At 33.3% G+C, this 24,881-nt stretch overlaps 1 long non-coding RNA gene across 1 annotated transcript; it reads right to left on the reverse strand.

Annotated features, from left to right (window-relative positions):
• Positions 1 to 2,433: 2,433 nt before the first annotated feature.
• Positions 2,434 to 24,805, reverse strand: LOC308184510. Its single transcript, XR_013942675.1, has 5 exons — positions 24,568 to 24,805; positions 10,515 to 10,672; positions 6,531 to 6,641; positions 5,775 to 5,863; positions 2,434 to 3,902 (listed from the first exon to the last, which is right to left on the reverse strand). It is a non-coding gene; the product is annotated as an uncharacterized lncRNA (long non-coding RNA).
• Positions 24,806 to 24,881: the final 76 nt, after the last annotated feature.

The raw sequence follows: 24,881 nt of genomic DNA on the forward strand, positions 1-24,881 counted from the left end.
GCATAAGACATTAGAATACAATGATTTATGGAACTGATGTGGGAGCTATCCTGTAACACCAAAGATTTGCTTACACATTACAGCTAAACATCATGCTTTTTTCTGCTGTTTTCTAAGATTCCCCTAAATGAAATAACCTGTGTCATTGAAAATATGTTTCAAACAATGGGTCTACACTAAGATTTTTGCAACTGTAAAAGAACATGCCTCCTTCTGCCCCTGAAAAAGAAATAATAATTATAGCAACTAACATTTTCTTTCCTGCCACAACTAATGTCATAAACACAGCTTGAGACAATATAGACCATTTGTATCACATGTCTGAGCAGAGGAAGAAAGAAAGAGCATAATAGAATGGGCATTTGCTAATGGACTGTAAGAGTAATAGAGAAATCTATCATTGGAATCTGGGTATTCATCTTAGCAGGCTAAACAAAAAGATTTTTTGGAAGTTGACAATGAAAGGATTAGGTTACTAACTGCATCTACTTGCTTTAACACTTGGATGGATTTATTTATTTATTTATTTATTTTAAGAGGAAGAATAATGAGTGCTCTTTATCTGCAAGATTTTTTTAAGTTACTCAGAGAATTTAGGAATAAAAATAACCCAAATTCTTGACACATTGACCTCAAAGAATCAAACAATAGAATGAAATATTTACCATATTGCTGAGCAAGTTTTAAAGTAATATATTTTCTACATTATATGTAGCAGCAACCTGTCAAGAACTGTAGACAAGTTAAAATTTTGAAAATTATATTCAATTAGAAATGCATGACAGTAGAAGTATTTAATTATTCTGGCTGGCAAATTTTCCTGAACATGTAGCTTCATGCACCAATAATGTACTGTAATTAATCCCACTTTTCTTTTGTACCTTTCGTCTGCACATTAGACCATAGATATGTTTAAATGATCTGGAGAAGTCACTGGACACTTATTAGATATTTGCTACGTAAAATGAGTGACATGTGACTACTACATGGTATTTAGGACAATTTCCTAAAAAGAAAAATTTAAAAAGTCACATAAAATGTAACCATGGTAACATACACTGGCAATGAACAGCAGTTCTTTCTGTAAAGTCAGTAATTAAAAAATTAAACAAGGCCAAAATAATGAGGAAGAATTCAGACAGATTAAGTTAAACTAAATTTTGAAATCGGTGAACTACCTGTTACAGCCTGCCTCCCCTAGCATGCCATGTTGTGTGTTGCTCTTCCCCAACATTTTGGAAAGTGGACTTTGTAGAGTATTACTTTGTGAACAGCCCCCCCCCCCCCCCCCCCCAATTTTTTGTTTCCATACCTGAGTGGTCTAGAAAAATCATTCCTCTGATCTTAGTTCATACTCTTGCCCCCAAAATCAAAAGAGTAAGAACTGAAAACCTTTTAAAAGTGCTGCTGAGGAAAACAAAACAAAACAAAACAAAACAAACAAACAACAACAAAAAAAACAGGCAAAGTGAAATACAATAGATGTTCATCTTGAAGCAAAACAGATACCTCTGCTGTACAACTTAGCCAGCTGTGCCTGCGTATGCAATTGCCTTGTAGATATGAGAATAGTTTGCTCTCAGAACTGTTTTATGATATAAATCTTGCCCCCAGCAACATTGAGAAGGACTACAAACCATCAATGGAAGATTGAAGCAAAACCCAAAACACTAAACCAACAACCATCAGCATATGTTTTCCAAACTTAAAGTGAATAAAATGCTTATAGCTATTAAGTGTTCTCTGTAATGCCGAGTTTACTGAATAGCGTATCAAATGTTCATTACAAATCTTTGTTGACCTACAAGTAAAGTTTCCTGGTCATTCTAAGAACTTCTACAAGAAATATCTGGATGGGGTCCCATGATTCTCTGTTCAAAACATATTTTGAAAAACTAATTAGATTTTTTTTTTGTATTCTTCAATGCAAACCAAACTGAAATGCATGTGAATTAACTCCAACTTGTTGTGTAGAGGAAAAAAAAAAAGGGAAAACAGAATATCCTGTTTTTTAAAACGATATCTACTTACTGATACACTTACACAAATGAAGAAATCCCTGTAAACACTAGAAGTTCTGTTAAAAGAGCTAACCAAGAGGTAATCCAGTCCAGTTTCTTGCCAGACCATCCATGCATAGCTTGAAAATGACATCCATTTTGGTATAAGCTATAAGAAAATCAGAACTGTAGTTATTTAGAAATATTTTATATCTTCAGATCGCTTTTTTCTTCAAGTTGCCAGAGGGGTTGCAATAGGACTCATCGAAGAGTAATATACAATTCAGCATGAGTCATGGAGACATAACAAAAGAATAAACATTTCATGGATGAATGATGACAATGTTTATTCTGTTATAATTCAAAATACTCATATGCATTTTTATTTTATGTAAGATGTTTCAAATGACATATACATATGAATACTGACAAAGTTAGCATGTATATCGGAGTGAAAAGTAATTAAAATCTTATGGGTAGAACTGTTTGGTATAAAGATTTTGTGTGTTCTAGCCAGGCTAAGGCACGCTTAAATTAGAAACAAATGCTGTCTTGGTATATAAGCACCTCTCTCTCTGAAGAGCTGCAGCAAATATTTGATACAAGCAAACCATTTCTATGAACTTACAGACCAGTAAAATCTGTGAGTAGGGCGAGAAATAGATAGGTCATTTTTTATAACAGATGAATGAGAAGTCAACAGTCCAAAGGATCATGCCGGGACTGCTAAAATGATCAGGAAAAGATCCTAATCGTATTGTTGTTTAGCCTACATACAGTAATCATTTTTTAATTTATTCCTTGAAAATGTACACTTTTGTACATATTTTTAAATATTACAGTATTTTTTCCCTGAAGATACAATTTTCATATTTTCATCTGTTTGTTTCATAACATTTTAAATATAAGCATGTTATGCATTTTGTATTTTTTGGTAATATGGGGTTCATTGATTGTCATTCTTGGCCTCTATTTGGAATAATATTTGTCTAAAAATCTTATGCAAATCCTAAAGTTTCTTAATTCTTTTTTTGGTGATAGAAGATGCCCTAAAGCCATCTTGTACAGGAAGCTGAAGTTTGGATATGGGAGACAGAATAAAGGAAACTATAGTTGAAATATAACTGATATATGCAAATTTTCCTCCCTATGTGTCAGTGTAGCATACAGTGATGGTGCATGGGGCACATGTCTTAGGTCTCCAATTAATGTGTTCGTCTTTATGGAATATTCACAATGCTGTAGCAGTTTCAGCAGAGCAATCCTAAACTAACCCTATGGTCCAATGGGTACAAATTGACTTCCAGTTTCCTTGAGGAATGAGGATGAGTTAAAGACAACTGCTAACATACACCACTTATGTTGTTGTATGTGTATGTAAATGACATGACCCATACAGTGACCATTTTTATACTTTCATTGAGCAGTGACAGAAAAAGTCTACTGTAATAACTCTAATCAATACATAGACAAATGAATAGACACCAAGAACATGAATCATCTCACTAGATGTACACAATACATCTCCTCTAGTCATTCATACTCTCCTTATAATCAGTGTAGAGAAACTGAGGCATCTCAGAACCCGAGGCATCATCTTTGATTTCCTCCTTAGATCAAAGAATTTGCACCATGAAATTGACTGTTTCTCTCACTGATTACCAAGGAACAAATGAGCTGTCAGTGTCCATGCTGCAGCCAACTAAATTCAGCTGTGAAGGATCCCATCAGTGGTGTTTTTCTTTTGGTTCTGTAGTTGACCCCGAGTTCCATTGTTATCTGTTTGTAGGTGTAGAAGTTTTATTCTGAGCTCTATTTTGAGCAGAAGGATGCACTAAAGGAGGTGATTAGTTTTGCTGTGGAAGAACTTGCACCTAAAATCCATGTTAGATTCAGTTTATGCTAAGAAGAGAGTCGAAAAAAAGTTACTTCATTAAATGTGCTTGTGTGGAATCTAAAAACAAATTTCAAATTAAATATAATACAGTACTTCTGTTAACATTAAATATTTTAAAGACATATGTAAGTGTAGAATACATTATAAACATACATAATTTATCTGCATATCAATACAATATTATGCATCAGCACTTTTTTACACTCCTATATACAAAATTTTCTTTGCAAAATAAGAACAACAAATGTTTGAAAATGATGAACAAATACCCAGCCAAATAAATTAATGAATTTTAAAATATTACTTTTTTTTTTCTCTAATGTCTGTGTTTCTGCATTTTTCATCCCTCTAGCATACTCAGGTCTTATAGGGCATTTATATAGCAGTGAAAACTAAAAACTATTACTTACTATTTTTCTAAAATTATTACCTGAATTACTTAAATTTCTATAAATTTTAGTCTGTGTTTTGTATGTAAAGCAGGGATTAAATACTCTTATCTGTCTATATTTTGTTTAGTTAAAATATACGTTACTTATGCCTGTGACTGTCCTTTCCTATGCCATATGTATTGATAGAGACTAGTTAAAGAGAGTTTGAACTTCAGCTGTGGTTGTTAAGAAAGTTTATAATGCAAGAACAAAATTATGGTATTTTGAAAATTTATAATATATTCTAAATTCTTGAAATATATGCAAAAAATATATTTGCTGAATTACCCAATTAATTACATACTTGCGCATGCATCACTGCTCTTGAACAAAAACAAAATTTAAATATTTTCTAAAATTTATTTTAAAAAATGTAATATATTAAAACAGTTCATACATTAAATGTTTTATATTCTGTAGCTTCATCTAATAACTACAAGAAGAGAATGAAAGAAAGATCAAAGCCCATATTCAGTACTACATATTTTCTCCTTTACATAATTTTCTATACTAATGAGCTGTTAGAGCATTGTGATGAACGCAGGTCTCAAATCCTTTTGGGTGTATAATTTCAAATGATTTTCTCCTATGAAATACAGAAGACTTAAAATCCAGTTTAATATTTTAATAACGTGAATGATAACAATTAGGGAATCCCTAAGCAAGCGTTGTGAAACAGCATTGAATATCTATGTGATGATTCTGGATTTTACAGAGAAGAGGCTTATTTTTTAAAAGGCCGAGAGATTATGGACCAACAGAAAAGAGAAATAAAATGTTTAGAACATTTCTTTAGAAAATAACACCATAACAATATAAAAACTTGTACTATAATATAAAATTGAATTTACACATTGCTGACTAATTTTTTCTACAGGTGGGAACCATTTTTGATTCAGTTAAAAAGTTGTTTTTGGTTCTTGTTTTTGTTTTCTGGAGAGGACAGATTTAAAACATCTTAGTTTCAATAGTCATTATGAAGTGAATTATGTATTCCAAGATGAAATTGTATGTGTACTAGCCATTCTTTTTGGCTGAAATGTTAACTTTTCTCTGGAGGAGAGAGATATCAGTACCAACTGATATAAATCTATAGGAATAGACAACTTTCTTTTTAGTCACTTCAGGTTAAGAGCAAAGACATATGCACTTGGCATCACATATAGACTGTCAAGGGATATGTCCTCTTCTGAATACTTAATGACTGATCAGAGAAATGAACTAGAAAGGTAGCTGTGCCATAATTAGTGCTGTTAAATATCCATATATCAGGTACCCTACAAAAAGCTCTATAGGGTCAGACTGTTCATTACAAAATAAGAAAGAATAGCTTTTAAAAGGAAATATCCAGCTATCTGCAACATAGTGATCTCTATAGCTATTCTGGGAATAAATGTGGAAAAAAAAGCACATGTAACAGATAGGAAGTAGATAAATTATGCATGCCTGAGCTTCTCTTTGCCAAAAGGATGGTTACTTCACACAGTGCTTGCCAGGAAATGCTTATTTTTCCCATGACTTCTCAAGATGTTAAGCTATTAAAAGAAAATAATACAGATGGATTTAAATGTTCAAGGGGACCTGATTTTCACAGGGTAATTGCTCAGCACTTTTTAGTAATCATAATTCATTAAATTAAGCTACTGAAAATACTGCAAAAGGCTGGTCACTTTTAGAAAACAAGGCTGTTACATGAATCATTAAAAAACAAACAAACAAACAAACAAACAAAACAGGAACACTAACAGTCTGAATGGTATTCCATTATTTAGAAGGAGTCTAAAGATTCTTCAAAGATTCAGTTGTATATATTTTCAGAGAATGCTGTGTGCAGCATCTGCGTGGTTCACTGAACACAGATGCCTGTCTTTGTCATGGGCATGTTACAGGCTTGAGTAAAGCGAAATACAATGAAATGATATCTCAATTCAATACCTAAGTCATTTAATGAATGTATGAAGATCTCTGGCACTGCATATGTTAGTATGCAGACATGACAGCATGTATAGAAACAGAACTGAGGTGAGACTGGATATGAAATATTAAAGAAACAGAGAACAATCAAGGCTGCATGAGAACCATGTTGCTGTCAGAATGAGAACAATAACAAAAAGGATGGTAATTAAAATGTCAAGGTATTTGGGTCACAGAAATACTAATTTCTTACAATTTCTGTTTGTAAAAATCAAGTTCAATGATAACCTTATGTCTGCAGTACTAGTGGGAACAGATGCACTGTTTCAGCTTCGTGATTGCATTTGAATTCAGTCCCAGAGAAAAGGCAATCCCAAAATCTCAACTGCAAAAACACTCCTACAATAATAATAAAAACAAATAAATAAAGAAAAAGAAGCAGGTTTACCAGACACAGACTATAAATATATAGAAAAATGTTCTGCACAAAAAGTATTTCTATAACATAGAAAAAGGTATTTCTATACCATACAATAAAACAGAGAAACAGAGTACAAAGCAGTCCAACACAGTTGAGAGATCTTCTGAGAACCTGGAAGTGGTTTCATTGTGTTAGCCTGACGCTGGTAACAAACCTAGACTTTCAGTACGGATCATCACCTGCATGCTAGCCACAACGTTCTCCTCTGCTGAAAGGTTTTTGGACATTCCTGAACTATGTTTGCTGGCAATATTTGAAAGAGTATGTAACAGAAACTTAAGAAGAACCATACAGACCAAAGGATCATTTATTTCAGTATCCCTCCTCCTACAGTAGACAAAAATAAATATTTAGTGAAGGGTGAAAAAAGCCATCAAACCTACATCCCCTGAATAGCACTGCAGTCCAAGCCACTCTCCCAGCCTTTGATCTTCTCCTGCAACAAAGGTTTTGGGTTTGACCTCTGTGAGGTCCATGCTACCTCACAGAGGGCCTCTCCCCAGTCCTGTGCTGCTGCTGAGCCAGCTGCTGAGGCTGCTCAGATACTTCTGAAATAATGAACCACAGCAGTTTACAGACTATCATATTAAGGTTAACCACCATCAATTTCAGTTTTCCTTAGTAAATCGAACTTTTTTCTGTCAATTCAAAAGATGCTGCCTGAGCAGTTTAGTGGACTGTGCCCTATTAACTCCTGACCCATGCTTTAGGGTAAACTGGCAAGATGCTATGGGTTGCACATGTCCCACTGTGGAACTTCTTGACATCATAAGAAGCAAATATGTTGCTAGCCAAGGACAGTATTGACATGTAAATTTGTGATGACAAATAAATAAATAAATAATCAACCCACAACAATACATATAGCATTGTAGCATTGATGTGCTACATCCTTTTTGATGAAATATGTGCTATATCCTTTTTGATAAAATATTTAGGAACAGATAATGTGTGGTAAGTGTGGTAATTCAGCAATTGCAATTCTCTGTAACAGACATAAGAATTAATATTTTATCATCTATAAACTGGCATGAGGCTGATATATCGCTGCCAGTTGCAGCTATTAACTTTGCTTCACAAAAAGGTATTGTTGATATTGGCTTTAGTAAACATTACAGTGAAGGGAACGTTATTTATTGTATGCAATGGTGCCATATCATTTAAAAAGGATTATGTTTACTAGCAAGAATAAAGAGACCATTAAGATTTTACAAAAAAAAATTAATATCAAATAAAATTCCACATTCCTTGGTAGAAAATGTAAAATATTTAAAACATCCTTTCAGACTTGCCTTTACTTACAGTTTGGATAGAATGCATACATTCCCCTTCTCTCATTAAGTGTGATGTGTTTTCTAGACATGAATGACACCTGACCTAGAACTGTAAAGAAGTTCCACAACACAAAAAGCTACAGCAGAAATATCAATGTAAATGTTGACCATTTCTCAGCAAATTACACATTAAAATGTAGTTTTATTTATTCTTCATCAAAAAGTGGGTATTTAAAAATAATATATGGATACTTACATATACTTATTTTTCATTGTACCAATGAAATAAAAAGATAGTTTGTAGCATAATAGAATCTAATTTAAAAAAGGATATAATAATAACTTAATTAAACCCAAACAGACATCAGTATTTAATTTTATGCTTAAATGTGAACTTCTGCTTAAGAACTTTTAAGATTAGAGAACCACTCAAAACTTGAAGGTCTATATTGAACTGGAATGTGTATTTGATGAGTGAGAGGGTAAATGATATTTTTATTTTCTGCTGAAACAGTTATCTAAGATGTATAAATTAAGATTATATTTCAAATGTTATATATAATCATTTAACTTAAACTAGACTCTAAATGCTAAAATTTTTCCTTTATCCTAGTGTTACCAAAAATTGTGGCTATTTTTTTGTTGCTGTTGTTTTCAACTTGTTTTTATATTCTTACTACCAACATGTATTGCCAAGTACTTAACAAGCATATATTATTTTAATCCCAGTTAAAACGATTTGTGATTGAAAACTGTTATGAATCATAATATAAGGTGGAGGAGCTCAAACTACCTTTACAGGACTTGTTTGAGGGAAGAAGTTCAGCTGTAGCAATATGGGGGGGGGGTGGAAATGCACCTGGCCACAGACATAGACTCACTTTTGAAAACAGCAGTTGCCTCAGATGTATGTTACTCTTCCTCTTCTGGAAGTTCTCACATCCATAACCCAGGATGGAGTATTTGCTCCCAAATTATGTTTTTGAAAAGTCAGCTTGTCAAATTAAACAACCAACAGAATTTTCATCAGAAAAAATAAATCAATAAACCACACAACGCAAGCAACATCATCAATGAAGACTCAGTTTGATAAATTATGTTGACCATTTAAATACTGTTTTTGAAGCTAAAGGACACATAAGTAAAGCCCTCTGTAATATATACTGGGATATAAGCCTGAAATTTAAGATTTAATGTCTAGACTATCAAAAGTTTTTCTCACTTAAAATGTGCTAAAATGATGCTAGGTGTATAGACCCTAAGGCAAAATTAATCTTGACAAATATAAGACAGAGTAATATGCTTTGTCCACACCTTGGATCATACTGAACTACATCCAGAAAAAAATATTTTAGAACAATGCTTCTCTGTACATTACTAAATTGTGCTTTAATGTATGTTAATAATGATTTATAAGTGAACATATTAAAATTCAGATTTGAACTTTTGAAAACGGTGACAACATTCTTCAAAGCAGACAAATTATCATGAATGCTAATTACAGCATAAATAAATAGTTGACTTTCACCAAGGAAATTATTTTGGGAATACATTAAAAGGTTGGTAAAAAAGGTTGTGAGTACTTATATATTTAGCTGTTTAAAACAAAATTGCCTAATTTCTCAGGGGCTTATCTTTAATACAAGATTTTTTTATTGTCTCTGAAAAAATAAATGAAAAAGAAACCTCTCTCTTCTCTATAATTTGGTTTATTCACATTCATTTCCTGAAATGAAATTTTAATATACAGCTTATGGCTGAATTCAATCCTTTGCATCTCTTGTCTTTAGCTGGATTACACAAAGAAAGGCTGAAGGACTGAGATGTACTTGGTTTCTTTGGCTTGCCTTTTACTAGAACTACCAATTTTGTAGACAGTATAGGACAACGAACAATCACTTCGATACTTATTGCATTTATCATACTTTGGAAGTAGTTGGAAAGCCAAAACCTCTCAAGAGTTTTATTCACTCATTCCACTAATGCCTCACATAGAGTCAGCATTATTTTAACATAACATTTTACTAAATAAAGCAGTAACAGAGAAAGTAGTACCTCTCAGGATGGGCTGTTATCAGTCAGAAACAGATGGAAAGTTGTGACTGTAATGCAGAATGTATTAAACTGTGGATTTCTTTTTTTGGACATGTTTTCTCCCAAGTTCATCCAGTTGACTTGATTCTTTTATCTAGTATTTATGTCTTCTCCCACAGACTAAAAGCTTTGAGGGACACAAACTTTCTCATCAGTTATATGAGTGTCATGCAGTGTCTACAACAATGAGACCCATGTTTGTTTTTAAGTGTTTTTAAAATAAAAATGAATGGTAAACACAGATAATAACGACACAGTAGTGACTACAGGCTGTCTTAACATGCAAACATGTAGACAATTTAAACTTGAGTAAACTCTAAATTAGCCCTGTGTAAATCTTTTGATAAGTCTTCTGATATGCCTGGTGTATATTTTTGAGTATATCTCCATTATCTTTTGCAAACTGACAAGAATGAGCATCACCTGACTCTAAGATGGTGAGGTGCAAGTCTGCACTGACGTAGAAGCTATGTAGCTGGGGATCTGGATCACAATCTGACAGGAGTCGAGGCTGCATTCCTTCCAAAAATGACTGCCCTTCAGGAACTGATCAACTGGAAGCTGGTCCTTCAGGAACACAGCTGTAAGAAGGAGACCATAAAAAACAAACAAACAAACAAACAACAACAACAAACAAACAAACAAACAACAACAACAACAAAACACAACACTTTATTTTCTTCCCTTTCATCTTTCTCTATTTTAAAGCTAGACATCTAGTTTGTGAATGGAATTTCCTATCTCTCTTTAACCAAATAATTTTAGGTCTTTCTGGAGAAATCTCAGTGCCTCTCGATCAAGCTGTGTCAGCCTACAGGAAAATATATAAAAGAATATAAGTCTGTTACTAGGATTATGTGAAAAGTTGCATGACATATTTCTTACAGAAAAAGCCAGAACCTTCAAAAACACATGGAACAGGTCAAATCTGCACTCTCTCTTGCATCTTAAATATTGTAAAAGCTGTGGTTTGCACTTGCTTGGCTGAAGAAATACAAGCTTAGTCACATGCAGTCTGGCAATGCAGAATGGTCTAAGAATGAACAGAGAAACCATTGTTTTCCCCTTGACTTAGAACATAAGCAATTAGTAATAATAAAAATATTTTAAAAGGACAAGAACCTGCATGAGATTGTAAGTAAAATAACCCATCGTCTCTTTGCTTGATGGTACATTTTAAAAGACAGTGCCTTTTCTTCATCTCTGTGCAGAAAGTCCTGTGAATTTGCATTGTTTGATGTCACATTCTGATGATTAATAATAATTTTATATAGCTAGGGGGAAAAAAAGTATGTCTGTGCAGTCAAGATAAACATCTGCTGCCATTTTAAAACATGTCCTACAGTTTGTGCCCTTGTGCTATTTTGTGTAACAGTTACCAGAGTGCTTTCATCACCATGATTCTCTGGATTTCCATTCTCATTTTACACACACACTACCTTTGCAACAAGCTCAAGAGGAAGCTGTGAATGGAAAAGTGCTTTAATAAAAGGATAGCAGGTTTACTAAGAAAATGCATGGATTGTGTCATTTGCCCTTTGGAGCAACGGCTATGATCTAAGAAGCAGAAACAAAACTTGATCTTCCTCTGACACTTCTTTAGATATTGGTCTGGAATCGGAAGATTCAGTGCTTTTGACCTATGAACTTAACAGGTGAAAACAGAACCAGACAGAGAGGGAAGAGCTAGAAAAACAAACTGAGCTAAGTTTTAAGGGTGACTAAATAGATTATACACATAGAATATACATAGCCACTCTCTTTTCTTACTAAAAATTCTATTAAAAACAAATTTCAGTCTGTGCCTTTTCTTTTTCAAAAGTAAAAGGGGAAGAATCAATATTTCTAGATGTTCTTATTTGATACTGGCACCAGGCATAGTTTTTCTGTAGATGGGAAGGAGAAAAACCTAGTGGGCTGAAGTACTTTCCCAGACGGTTTAATATTGTGAATAGTATTTGCAAATTATTGTTGAGAACAGAGGAGATATTCCATAAATCAGGAAAAGCTGAGTTGAGAATTGAAGGTCATGGAATTACTGAGCTGCTAGTGGAATTCTGTGAACTAAAATCTAATAGTGATTTTGGAGGGTTGAGAGGAGATATCCTGGCATATGAAGTGCAGCACAACTCTATTTGTTTTTACTCTTAATGAGAAGCCAAGACCTTGTGCAACCTGGAAAAAATCAGTGGCAGTGTAGAACCAAAACAAGCCTAGCTCCTGGAAAATGTGGAAATAAGACTAACCAAGAAACTTCCAGACTTCCTGTACTTCTGGCATCTCTCTTTTTCTCTACCTTCCTCTGCATAATTGTTTGTTTCTCTGATAATCATAGCTCAGTTCTTCTGTACACATTCATTATGCTCTGTGCTTCAGTCATATGATCAACAATTTTTTTTTTAATGGCAGAAAACATTCAAATGCTAGGAGGGGATTCAGAAAAAAAAAAAGGAATATTTTGCAGTATGTGAGCTAAGAATAGAACAAGATCTCTTTAAATCTAGTGTACTTTCACATGGAAATAGAATTCCTCTCAGTATGTTGTGAATTAATTAAAAAAAAAAGAAAGTCTTTTTTATCCAAGTCTCGGGTCTTGTATTATACCTTGCTCTTTACCAAGCATGAGTACCAAGAGCTCTGCTGTTTTGTTTCCCAGTCTTCCTCATTTTTATTTTTTTCCATCTCTAATCAACACTGAGTGCTGGAAATTTTTTTGGTAGTAATAGATAAAGTGTCAATTTTTCTGGGGCTGTTTAGAAATCAGTTATTTGAAAGATTAATTTTAAAAAGTGTAGCCATAAACTGCTCTGAACAGCAGAGAGATGAAGTTCTGTTCTTACCTACACACATTTTCTTCAGCCATTTGCACTTTTAAAGAAATCAAAAAACAAAGGAATATATTTTGTTTCAGGTATTTTCAGATATACGACTGTGTTGCTACTTATTCCATAGATTCTTTCAGTTTTAGAATTTCCATTATTTCTATTAAAAAAAAAACTTATAGCATTTTTTTCTAAGATGACCTGTAATCAAAATTACATTATAATTACTTTATACATTGTATTTCTATCAGTCAGAAAAGCATTGCAATGCAATCTCAAAATTATGTTAAATCCAATGTAAGGCAATACCTCCTGAATAACAACCTTTATAGATCTATTTTCCACCAGGGCTTACCAGATCTTCAAATAAGAATGTTTCTTGTAGTCATAGCTGAGCTTAGCTAGGTTCAGGTTCTAATGAAGGATTCAGCTATTCCCACATGACCAACAATTTTCTGTCCTCTAAAATGTCAAGCTCAAGGGTCACACAAATTTGCTCCCTCTGCATGTGCTACTTTTCTCCTGCTCTAAATACAAACTTTTTTTTGTACTCCTGTGATCCCCTAACCTGCTCTATCTGATTGTGAGCATCCTGAAGGAAAGTATCCTGAAGGAACGCAAGGGCATGTTTGAAGTTATGTTGGTGGCTTTCCAACTGCATGTGATCTCTATATCAAGTGAAACAGCAAATAGCAAACTGTATGATTTACTGAAGGGGACAGTCAAAAGCTGCAGGTTATGATAGAAAAAAAAAAGTGTTGGTTTATTACATCCTAATATTTGCTTGGGATTCACTTATTAATATAATGTGGCATTGATGTGTCTGGCTCTTTTTATTTGGAATGGAAATTACCTCATAAAAAGAGAAGTGATAAGCAGGGTTTTATTCATGTCAAGGGAGATGGGCAATGGATTGTTCTTCCCTCACTCCAATGTGTCTGTAAATTTTAATTAGAAGGCAAAAGTCTTGAAGTCTGAAAGCCGTGCAAAATACGTTAAAAAAAAATCACAAAATAACAATAACAAAACACAAACTGAGAAGTAAATAAAAGTATCGTTGTCTTGTACTGATGAAAACTATACTCTTCCCTTACTCAAAATATGGTTTATTCTAGACTTACTTTAATGTTCAAGCCAGAGAAAGTCCTGACACTCACAGAAAGATATCGATTGAGATGGAAGGGGCAAATGAAGAGGACAATGACTTTAACCATTAAACAGAGACAACACAAGCATACTTATTGAACTTCACAGGAGAAAAGTATTAAATAGTGATAACTGAATATTCAGCTGAATTCAACTATAAAATGGTTTTAACAGTCCAAAAAATAGCCTGTAGTCATATCTGCTTATTAAAAAGCAACCTGTCAGCAAGATTCTGAATTCTTTATCTTGTTGATCAGATAAAACATTGCTTAATTGAGGGATTCCTCAGGTCCTGTGAATGTGAACTTTCTTTTTTTTCTTTTTTTTTTCCTTTTTTTAGTACATATATATATATATATATACACATATATATATCCAATAAGTAATATTGTTCCAAAAGCTCTGGTCTAAATTAAAAAGTTGTTTTAAGGTAGTGTGACAATACTTCCCTTTTAAAAAGGAAGCTGTAGCAACTTGCTGCAGTGAAAGAGAACTATGTGTGGTAAGGGATGAAGCCAAGTTCATGAAGAACAGACCGTAAGGGCAGGAAGTTAAGTTTATGTCACTTTTTCTGGCAAGTTACTGTCTGACACCTATGAATTACAACATGAAAACAAACATATATATAAGTGGTAATACAGTCTAAAAATACAAGCATACAAGAATAATCTGTTTTGGGTTGTGTTCATTACTTTGTCTTATGGATTGTACCTTTCAGAGCACTGTTCTAAAACTGAGTTGATCTTAAATTAGTCACAGTATTTCCCTCTGCCTTTCTTACTGCAGTTATTAGGGCATACTGTATAAGTATATATAAGGAAAGGAAAATAGATTTTTTGGAATGTGTCAAAATGTTTTCTGAAATCACTGCTGACTTACACATTTCTGCATGCCTTCAAGTAACTATTTGCTATAGTTTGACTTTATATTTTCTGTTGTGATCAGTATCTACTCATGCTTCTTTGTTTTAGTAATAGGATGCTACTAGAACACTAAATGTTCTAGAAATCATTTGGTAAAGCCACCTGCAATACAGAATTTTGATATCTGAAATACAGAAACTATAAAATCAGTCTGAGTTTCTGATCACATACAGTGAAATATTCTCTTATTTACTTTTTCAGCAGAGGAATATAGAATAGATTATATTTTGGATGCTGAATCCTTTGGTTCTCATTCTCATACACAGTCTGAATTGACTTATGATTTTTAGCAACTTACACTTTCTTTGTAGGAACAATGAAATCAGTAGTTCTGCATACAGTTGTGACTCAGAAATAGAAAGCCCTGTAGAAATGCTTAACAATATATTTCTTGATTACATACATTTTCTTTCAAGTGTTTGACAGTCATACATACAGCATAAATGAGATTTTTTTTTTACTTAATATACCAGAAGGTGTGTCGTATTACTTTCTTTTCCTTCTCTTTGATCTGTCAGAAACGTAACTGCTTCTACCTTTGACTGTTTAGTTACTTCACTTGTTTCTACTGTATCTCTCACACAGAAGTGTATAATGAGCAATATTCTAGGCTTTTTAATCCTACATTGAAAGAAAAGATTCAAAATTATAATAAACATCAGAGATATATAAATGAATTTGAAGGCTTTTTTTTTTTTTTTTTTTTTTAAATTTGATAACTAGGCATATGTTAACCACCACCCCCAGCTCATATTAATTACAACTACTGAAGCTGGTCAAGCTTCTTTCTGGGCCTTAGACACTTTGTGACATCTTGTTAGTTTTAAGACCTCTTAAACTGAGCATGAATTATATGTGTTCATTTAGACTCCTCTAACACCAGATATAGATGGAATAAAGCCTTATTAATTTGATATTTCACTTTTTATGTGAAATTCAAAAAAGGATAATGAATTCAAAGATTTTTTCAGACAGTATAAAGCTCATAATCCTTTCATTCTATGATGCTGCTTATCGCTGTTATTTCTTTTTATCTGCAAATGCAAGTTTGTATTATAACAAAATAATAATAATGATAAAAAAATAAATAAAAACCAGTTTTCCAGGTTCAGAAGCTCAAGGCAAAACTTAGTTAAAGTTGAATGGAGATTTGTAAAGAAAATATGAAAGAAAACTAGAGAAAAAGCCCAAGTTGTTTCTTAATTATTTTTTGAGCTTTTCTTCAACTGTTTCCCTTCACTGCTAAGCAAAACCACTCTATTTGAGTACTGGCATGTTATAAATGGATTAGAAGTAGCAAACACTAGGCTGTATATAGATGTTTATTTTTTATATTTACTATCATTGTTGGCTGTATCCTTGTAGGGAAGTCTGACAGAATATGACAAGAGGTGCATGCATGTGTGTGTGCAAGTGTGTAAACAGAGGAACAGACCAAAACAGCAGACTTACTGCTTGACGTAAGTGAATCACAGCAATTGCTCCACTGATTCATGGTATGATTACCTGCATGTATCATGCAGTAGGCAACTGTGGGCATGCTGGTGTTCATGTAGACTGCTGCACTGCCGTGAGTCACACTGCAATATGAAAAGGTGTGTAAGGTCATGAAGATGAAAAGCATGCTACTTGTTTGATGCATGCTTTGTAAAAGTAAAAGGTAAGTGTTTAGGTTATAAGTTCTCCACAGCAAGATATACTTTATCTGCACTTTCACATGATACATCCTCCTCCCTCCAGTGAAGACTTAAAAACTCATGAAATTCTGCTAGTTACCAGGAGGAACTACAAAAAGGATAACACATTCACCATTTGCTTCTTATTGCTCTTTCAAAATATTGAAATATTTTAAAGTAGATATCTAAAGAATACATTTGTATTCCAATCCCAAAATTCTGTTACCAATGGAAAACTTTTCAGTATCCTATTTCTGTGTGTGTAGTAACTGTATACTTAGTATCTTATTGTCTTGATATGATTCTCAGGAAAGAAAGATAAAAAGCAGATTTTTTATACTGCTAAACCACAGTGTCAAAACTTCCAGATGACGTGGTGTTTTTTTCTTGATCTCAGTTCTCTCCCTCTCTTTAAGACCCTTCAAAACTGCAGATTAAATTCTAGTACCATTTTGGGCATTTTTTCTTAACACACATTTAAGTTAGCGGTAAGTAACCATTTTGATTTGAACTTCTACTAGATTTCACAGACCAGGTTAGAGAAGAGGTTGAATGTTACAATACGTCTTTCAAAAACAAATTGTGTATAAGAAGAGAAAAGAGAATGAAAGACAGTGAGATCGCAGGAACAGACATCCATGTGGCTTTCTGTCAGTAGTAATGGAGCTGTCTCAGAAAGCAGTTTATTCTTGCTAACAAAATGCACAGCATCAGCCAAATGTAAACAAACCTTCAATTATGTTAAGGAGAAGCAAATGGCTGAACTAAATCAGTTGGGAGGGAAAAAAAATCAAAGACAAAAACCTCTTTCAGCCAGGCTAAGACATGCAGAGCAACATGTGATATTGCACTGAACTTTGAACATAATGAAGCACTCCTAACAAGATGTTAAAGCAGAAAAAGGAAAATAAATAAATAAATAAATAAAATCCAAGGCTAAATGAAATATTAATTTTGATGCACTGTGAGATATTTCACAAGAAGTTAATATTTCTGAACTTGATACGACGTATTTCACTAAATTATAGTTTTAATGAATTATGTATTTTAGCTGAAATTTCAGTTTAAAAAGTAATTGGTTTACATTACTGTTTTCATCATTTGTTGATGCTTCTTATTGTCTTCTTTCTTAAGGAGACTCTCCTCTTCATCCTTATAAATATCTGAAAATATCTTGCATTTTGCCATGCTGCTGTAGTTGCAGCAATTGTCTGATAATAGATTCAATTATCTCCAGTTCTCGTTGCTGTTGTCTGCATGCATAGCCATGAGGTAGGAGCTCTTCTCTGCCTCTGCTTGTGTTTAGATATCAGTGTGATTTTGAAGGAAAAGAAGTATATTTTGACTTAAATTTTGGCTGTGTTTTGGCCAATAAACATTTTCCTGTTAATGTTTTTTGTTTTCAGGCTTAATTAGTTTTGTTACAAAATAATTTGTAAGCGATAGTAAATTGTAAGCTTCTATGATCCTAAAATGCATTTTGAAATTGATGGATTTCACTTTTCTTCTTGTGGATACCATTTGCAGAGACATTGTAAAAAAAAAAAAAAAAAAAAAGCTAGAAAGTTAAAACCTTTTTTTTTTTTTTTTTTGCCTAGATGTGTTCTTATCATTAGGAAATAAAGCTGTATGTTTGAAGTCACCTAAGCCAAGAATATTCATTCCTTTCTCAGGCGCATAGGTTAAAAACTCTTTTTCACAGTAACTTTCAAGACTGGTTTTTATTCTGTGTTAGCACAAACCAAAATTTATAAACTTTTTAAATGAATAAAGTTCCAAACACTCAAATTTATCCCCTATATTTTACAATGCAAGAACTAGGTTACGTTTTTAAAGTTATTGTGTGATGTTCAGATGAGCTGGGAGCAGAAGTATTGAAGATTCACTGTATTCCACACTACGTAAGCTAATACATGCTTTTACCCCAAAAGATTTGTAATTGTGTTTTGGAAAAACTGAGTGAGCAATGAGAGACTATGTTTTAGATTCAATACCTATATATATAACAACACTTGAGCATCATATATTGGCTTATGATTTATAGCAATAAAAAGAATTGCAGAATTAAAGAAAATTGTTAAACAGAAAAAAAGTTCATTTCCAATAAAGACTTTTTTTTTTTCCTTATATACTTTATCTCTTTTTCTTTTAAGTGGACTTATAGCCGTATCTAGCAGAAGTACCTCACTACTTATGGAAGGGGAGGCAAAAGAAAGGAAGATCTTGAACAGCTGTCAGTGTGGTAATGACTTTGTTGTGCCAAAGATGTAAACTTCAAGGAAAGACAGGAATTGCTTACTTACCTAAGCTATGATCAAACCACATGTGAATTTTCACCACCCAACAATTGCTATAAGCCAATGGTGAACAGATTTATGTGAGAAAGATGACTTACTTCTTTGGCACTGGGAATGGGACCTTGTACTTATTACCATGGCACTGCAGAATGAGTGTACGCTTCCTCAGTGCATGCCTAGAATCTTGAACCTGGCATCTAAAAAGGAAGTTCTGGATTTCCTGTCAGATTATCTCATTTCTGAAGGAAGATATATCCAATTTGTTGGCACATTTCTACTCTCCCAATATTGTCACTCAAAAAGGAAAAGACAGATGGGTTCTGGTTTACTTTATTTTATTAGTAAATGTGGAATAGTCAGGGACACAACCTCATTTACCCAGTGTCCATGCTTCCAGGGTCCTGCTGTAGGTTTCCTTGCTCCATGCCACAGAGTTGTAGCACTGAGACAGTCCCTCATGGTCCTTTTTTTTTCAGCATAGACATTAGTGACAGTAAGATTTTCTACTTCATAACTCAACACTCAGCTTGCAGATAAGAAAAAAAAAAAGACGACTGAATTATGTACTGGAAAAAATAGTATATTTAAGTTGACATATGAAATGTGTCCTACTCTCCACACTTCAAATGCTGAATATTTCATTGAAAAATGAAATCTTTGTAATAAAAATAAGTACAAAAGTTTCTGTGGTCAGAAATCTGTGCCCTTTTTAAGTAAGGCATGCCTATGTTTTTAGCTTATTGGACAATCCAATTGTTAAAAGGTGTGATTGAGTAGTAATTTCATGCCTTCCTCTGTGATATAAGAGTGGGAGTGCTCTCTATAATACCACCCTAAATTGATATATCATCCGAGATTTGTTTTTTCCTCAAATAATAAAACAAGGTTATGTGTAGTTTCAAAAAATGATATATTTTTTCATACGTAGAAATGATGCAAAGATAAAAAGTAGTCTATGTTCATGTACTGGAGAATCTGAGTGTACTTCTTCTGAAGTGAAAGGAAAGTAATTTTAAAGTATCTCCATATTTCAGAGGCACTGATCTATTTGCAACTGATAAAAATCATACTTTGAAGTAATTCTATGCTTTTAAAAATCATAGCCAGGAGCAAATACCTATTGTTAGGAGAATAGCATTAAACCCTAAGGGAAAAGATTGTTATCTGGCAAAACATGCCAGAGTAATATACAACTTTCCTGCTTGTTTCAGACAATTTTATTTCATATTTCATTTGGCATAGATCTCCAAATCCAACAGCTTTCATGAGGAATTTCTTCTAGTCCACAGGAAAAGAAAGAAATGAATAATAAAACAATAAATGGTGAAGTTTATGCTTAACCTAACAAGATGCAGAATGTAAATCATTTCTGCATATTTGCAAGTTACGACAACATTTTAAAGTTGAATTTTGTGTAGCCAGAAGACAACGTTTATGGCTCACAACTGGGAAGCTGGCAGGATATCATTCTTTATGATTATGTATATCAGACATAATGTCTTCTAATATATGCTCTAGAAACTGGCATTATCTGCTCAATTAGGCCAGGCAAATAAAAGAATGCAAATATATGAATTAAGTAGATTTTCCTCAAACTGTTTTACTGTCACTCTACTGTGACCTGGTTTTAAGTCATGCAAAGATGCATTCTCATAGACTCTAGAAGCATACATCATTTCTACCGTGTAAAATGAGCAAAGTACTATTTTACTCTGATAACTTCTTTAGGGGATCAGTCTCTCCAGGCTCCTTGTTGTTATGGGTAGAAAGAGGTTCCTCCAGAGGAAGATACTGAGCTCTAAATTGAACACCACCTTTTGCCTAATTCTCTTCATTGACCATTAGATCTGACCACCGAATGTTGCCAAGTGATGTCTGCAGCAAATCCATGTTGCGCTTAGTGGTGGCATGTTGTTTTTAAAACAGACAACCTTATTTTTCACAGCCAAGCAAGTCAAAGGGCTGTGAGTGTTAGTGGACTTGACAGCTGGATATGCATCTGTATCTCCATCTCTTTCTCTCTCTGTAGTATACGATCTATCCATAGGTGATTGTATGTATGTATATGCGTGCACATATAGATACATGTATATACATGCATGTATAAATATGTGCAATTGTATATATGCAGATGTACATACACACTTTATGTATTCATTTTTACATATTTAGAATATGTTAGCTTCCATTAAAAATAAATATATATTTTTAAGTGTTAGCTGATAAGAATACCTGCCAGCCATCTGGACTTAACTTTTGAAGCTGTTATCATGGTACTCTATTGTTTGTAGAATGGTTGATCTGATCAATGCCAGACTTGCAATTAAGAATAAGAAGCAAATGATATGATGTTCAGTAATATAATCACTATCCATTTAAGTGTCCCAAAAGTACAGTCATACTTGTTCTTTCACCCATCGTAAAACAAAGTCCATTTGCTAGATTAAAACACTACATGTTGGATTACTAACCCATTTGTGTTCAATGAACTTGAATTTGAGCCACAGGTATTTTATGTTATGCAGAAGCATTTCATAACAATATTTGTTTATTCAAAGACTTGATTTAATTTCATACAGTTTATAATTTTCAAAGATACTACATTTCTAAATGCATTTATAGAATGATAAACTTTCTTTTGTATGTACTCAGAATTTTACCAGATGTCATATTATGAATTCACATCTATTATGTTCTTGATTTTTCCCTTTACTTGCTAATCTGTATAAAAACTGCATTATTTATTTATTTATTTTCACATTAGATATTAGGTATTTTCACATTAGGTATTCTGTACATCATAAATATCATTATTTGACTGGTGTGCACTAGTAGGAACCATCTTTTTTTTTTTTTTTTCCTAGAATACAAACTGTATGCGTTTGTGTTTCATAGCAGTGCATCCAAATTCATCTAGACAATTCTTCTATACACCTAATAGATTCTTCTTGCAGAAATGAGAAGATCTACCCCTCGAATATATACTCGAATATACTCGAATATACTACAATTCTAGCAAAATTCCAGCTGAATTAAGGAGCTGGCCTAGTGAATTTACATGACAGTGCAAATGTTTATATTTGTACATTTTTGCACAATAAAGCTGAATTCTTAAAGACATGAATAATCTACTAGTACAGAAAGTATTTATGTTAAAAAAAATGAGAGAGGTTCAAATCTTATCTAAGATTTTTGAAGCCTTGTCTTGAAATTTTTGCTTTTTAACAATTTATTGTTTTTAACATGTTATGAAATGTCTGTAATCTTGTTTTTAAAGTATCATTATCATTATCAAAGTAACTTGAGATAAGGAAAATAATTAAAGAAATTCCAGTGACTGGTATATTCACTATTTATGCAAATCTGCAAATGAGCACATAATTTCTATTGATGAACACAAACTAAAGGACAAGACATTACACTTACATAAACCTGAAAATGTGAATGTATATATTTGAAGAACTAGACCTTTAAAATAAATTGCCTCCTTCAGCATAGTCCACTCTTGGCTCTTCCACTAAATGCTGAGCTGAGCCCTGGATACTGATGTTTCTTCATACCCATCAATTGTGCTGATGTTCCAGTCAGTGCTTTACTCGTTATATATATACATGTCTGGCTGCCAAAATGGCACAAAACTCAAGTCTCTACCATAACTCAGTAGCAACCCCACCTCCTCGCAATTTAATGAGCTTCTTTTTATAGAAAGAAGTTCTGTTCTTGATTCATTTTTTTTTCCTGACTTTTGACAAATTTATTAAAAACCTTCAGAAATACTTAATCCTCTGTAAAACAGCTGGACAAATAGCCAGATTAATTCTGTAGCAGTTCATTTCAATTTGATAATCATGGCTGTAATTCTCTACCCCAATCAGAATAAACTTTTCCCCTAATTAAAGACTAATGTTTGTTTGTGTGTAATTTGTTTACTTTCATAGGTAAAACTACATTATTTGCATACTTTCTTGCTGGGATCCCTTAGGAAATCAATAATACATTTTCATTTTTTTAATAAAAAAATCCATCCTTTTCATTAATTAACTGATGGTATCAGTACTATGAAGTAGACAAGGCTTGTTTTGCAGTGTCTTGTCTTCATTTGTCATGTCCAGGTAAGACCAGAGCATTTTAAAGATAAAGAGACCAGGAAAAACAGCTTTCTAACTGATGTTTCCATGTGAAAGCCGCATTAATCATCTCTTTGTAAGTATTAACAATAGATTCATTACTTTGGACATAATATTTTTGTGAACGAAACATGTATTTGTAAATAAGCTTTCTGTTTGCTCATTCGTATACCTCACCTGAACAAAGATAACATGCTTGCCATACTTTCTCAGCCTGTAACTGAAGTGGTTGATCCTGCAGCTTGAAATGTGGTTGGGTCTGAGTTCTTACTTCCTTGGAGACTGGGGGCACTTTTCGCTCAGAGCAAGTCTGGTGCATAAGGCAGCAGCACCATAACTGTCTGCCCCGAGGCACGCATTCCTGTGATGTGCATTCCTGCCTACTTCTCCTGCTCTGGGGAGTTATCTCCTGCTAGTTTATACCTGTAGCAAATTAAAGCTTTTTTTTCACATGTACTTACAGACACATTGCCAAGGGTGGAGAGACTGTAATTGTTATTTACCATGGAAATGTTGCCATTGACTTCACTAAGCACATGATCAGTCTCTACTTTCATAACCTAGAACCCATAAGATAGGCAATACCATAAGAAAAGAATATTTGTAGAGAATTAAACTCACAGTCTACTCATTAGTTAGTGATTTCATTTCTGCAGTATAATACTGCTCTCAGTTATACAGTAGCATCCAGGGTAAATCAACAGCTCTAGGAAAAATAAACAAGCAAACAAATAGAGAAAAAAGACCCTCTTAGCACTCCAAACCCTGCTCTTTCATATAAGCACTTACAAATTGCATTGACACATGTGTGACTTGCATTTGAAGTTTGCTTTTGAGTCACAAGCACTGTATAGCTGAATATCTCTTATTGAAACCTTGTTCTTAAACTGCACTGTAAGAGTGACTCTTCAAAGTCTATGTACAATTGCACAGAGGATTCTCACTAAAATAGTATAAATTCCTTGATATGATGCCATTTGTTCAGCAGTAAAGGGAAACCAAAATAGAGTGCTCTATAAATAAACAACCCTGCAAAAATATTAATGTAAATGCTGCATATTTTGATTTCTGTGTACAGAAAATAAATTTTACTGTATTTGCAAGAAAATACTAGTTGCTAATTTCTAGCATTTATGAACGTACTCCAAAAAAAGTAATTTGAGCAAATTTTATGACTTAATTGAATCACTATAGTCTTTATATAATATTCATATCAGTATAATATACAGAATGCAAAATAATACATAGAATCCAGAATAATCTACACAGCCAATATTTCTATAGCCTATTTTTTATTCTTAAGTCACAACTTTTGCAGTCTTGCAGTAAATATTAAATTCTAATCTCACCATTTTTTTAATCCTTCCTCTTCATAAATATGAATTTAGTCAAAGTATGCAACTATTCAGTTCGAATCTTGAGCTTGTCAAAATATTTCTATCACAATGAATCTAATCTACAGAACTGGGATCTCAAAAGCCATACCTATGTAAGGCATGTGGGTGGAGGGTGGAATTATTTCAGCTGCCTGGAAATTTGGTGTCTGGATTAAGCTAGGATTTTGTCTTCTTTTCAGCTGCTGGACAGAACAGGTATCCACAGAGCAACTTAACCCATCCCATAAGAGGAATGTAAGTTACAATAATGTTGCGATGGTTGACATAGGTTAGATAAAGCCTACCTTTAAGTAATTGTGATACACCCATATGTGATGCATTTTCTATGAAGAAAAAAAAAAGGAAAGGAAAGGAAAGGAAAGGAAAGGAAAGGAAAGGAAAGGAAAGGAAAGGAAAGGAAAG

The sequence above is a fragment of the Anser brachyrhynchus genome (assembly GCF_964034855.1).
Source record: "Anser brachyrhynchus genome assembly, chromosome: 1".
NCBI classification, from domain to species: domain Eukaryota; kingdom Metazoa; phylum Chordata; class Aves; order Anseriformes; family Anatidae; genus Anser; species Anser brachyrhynchus.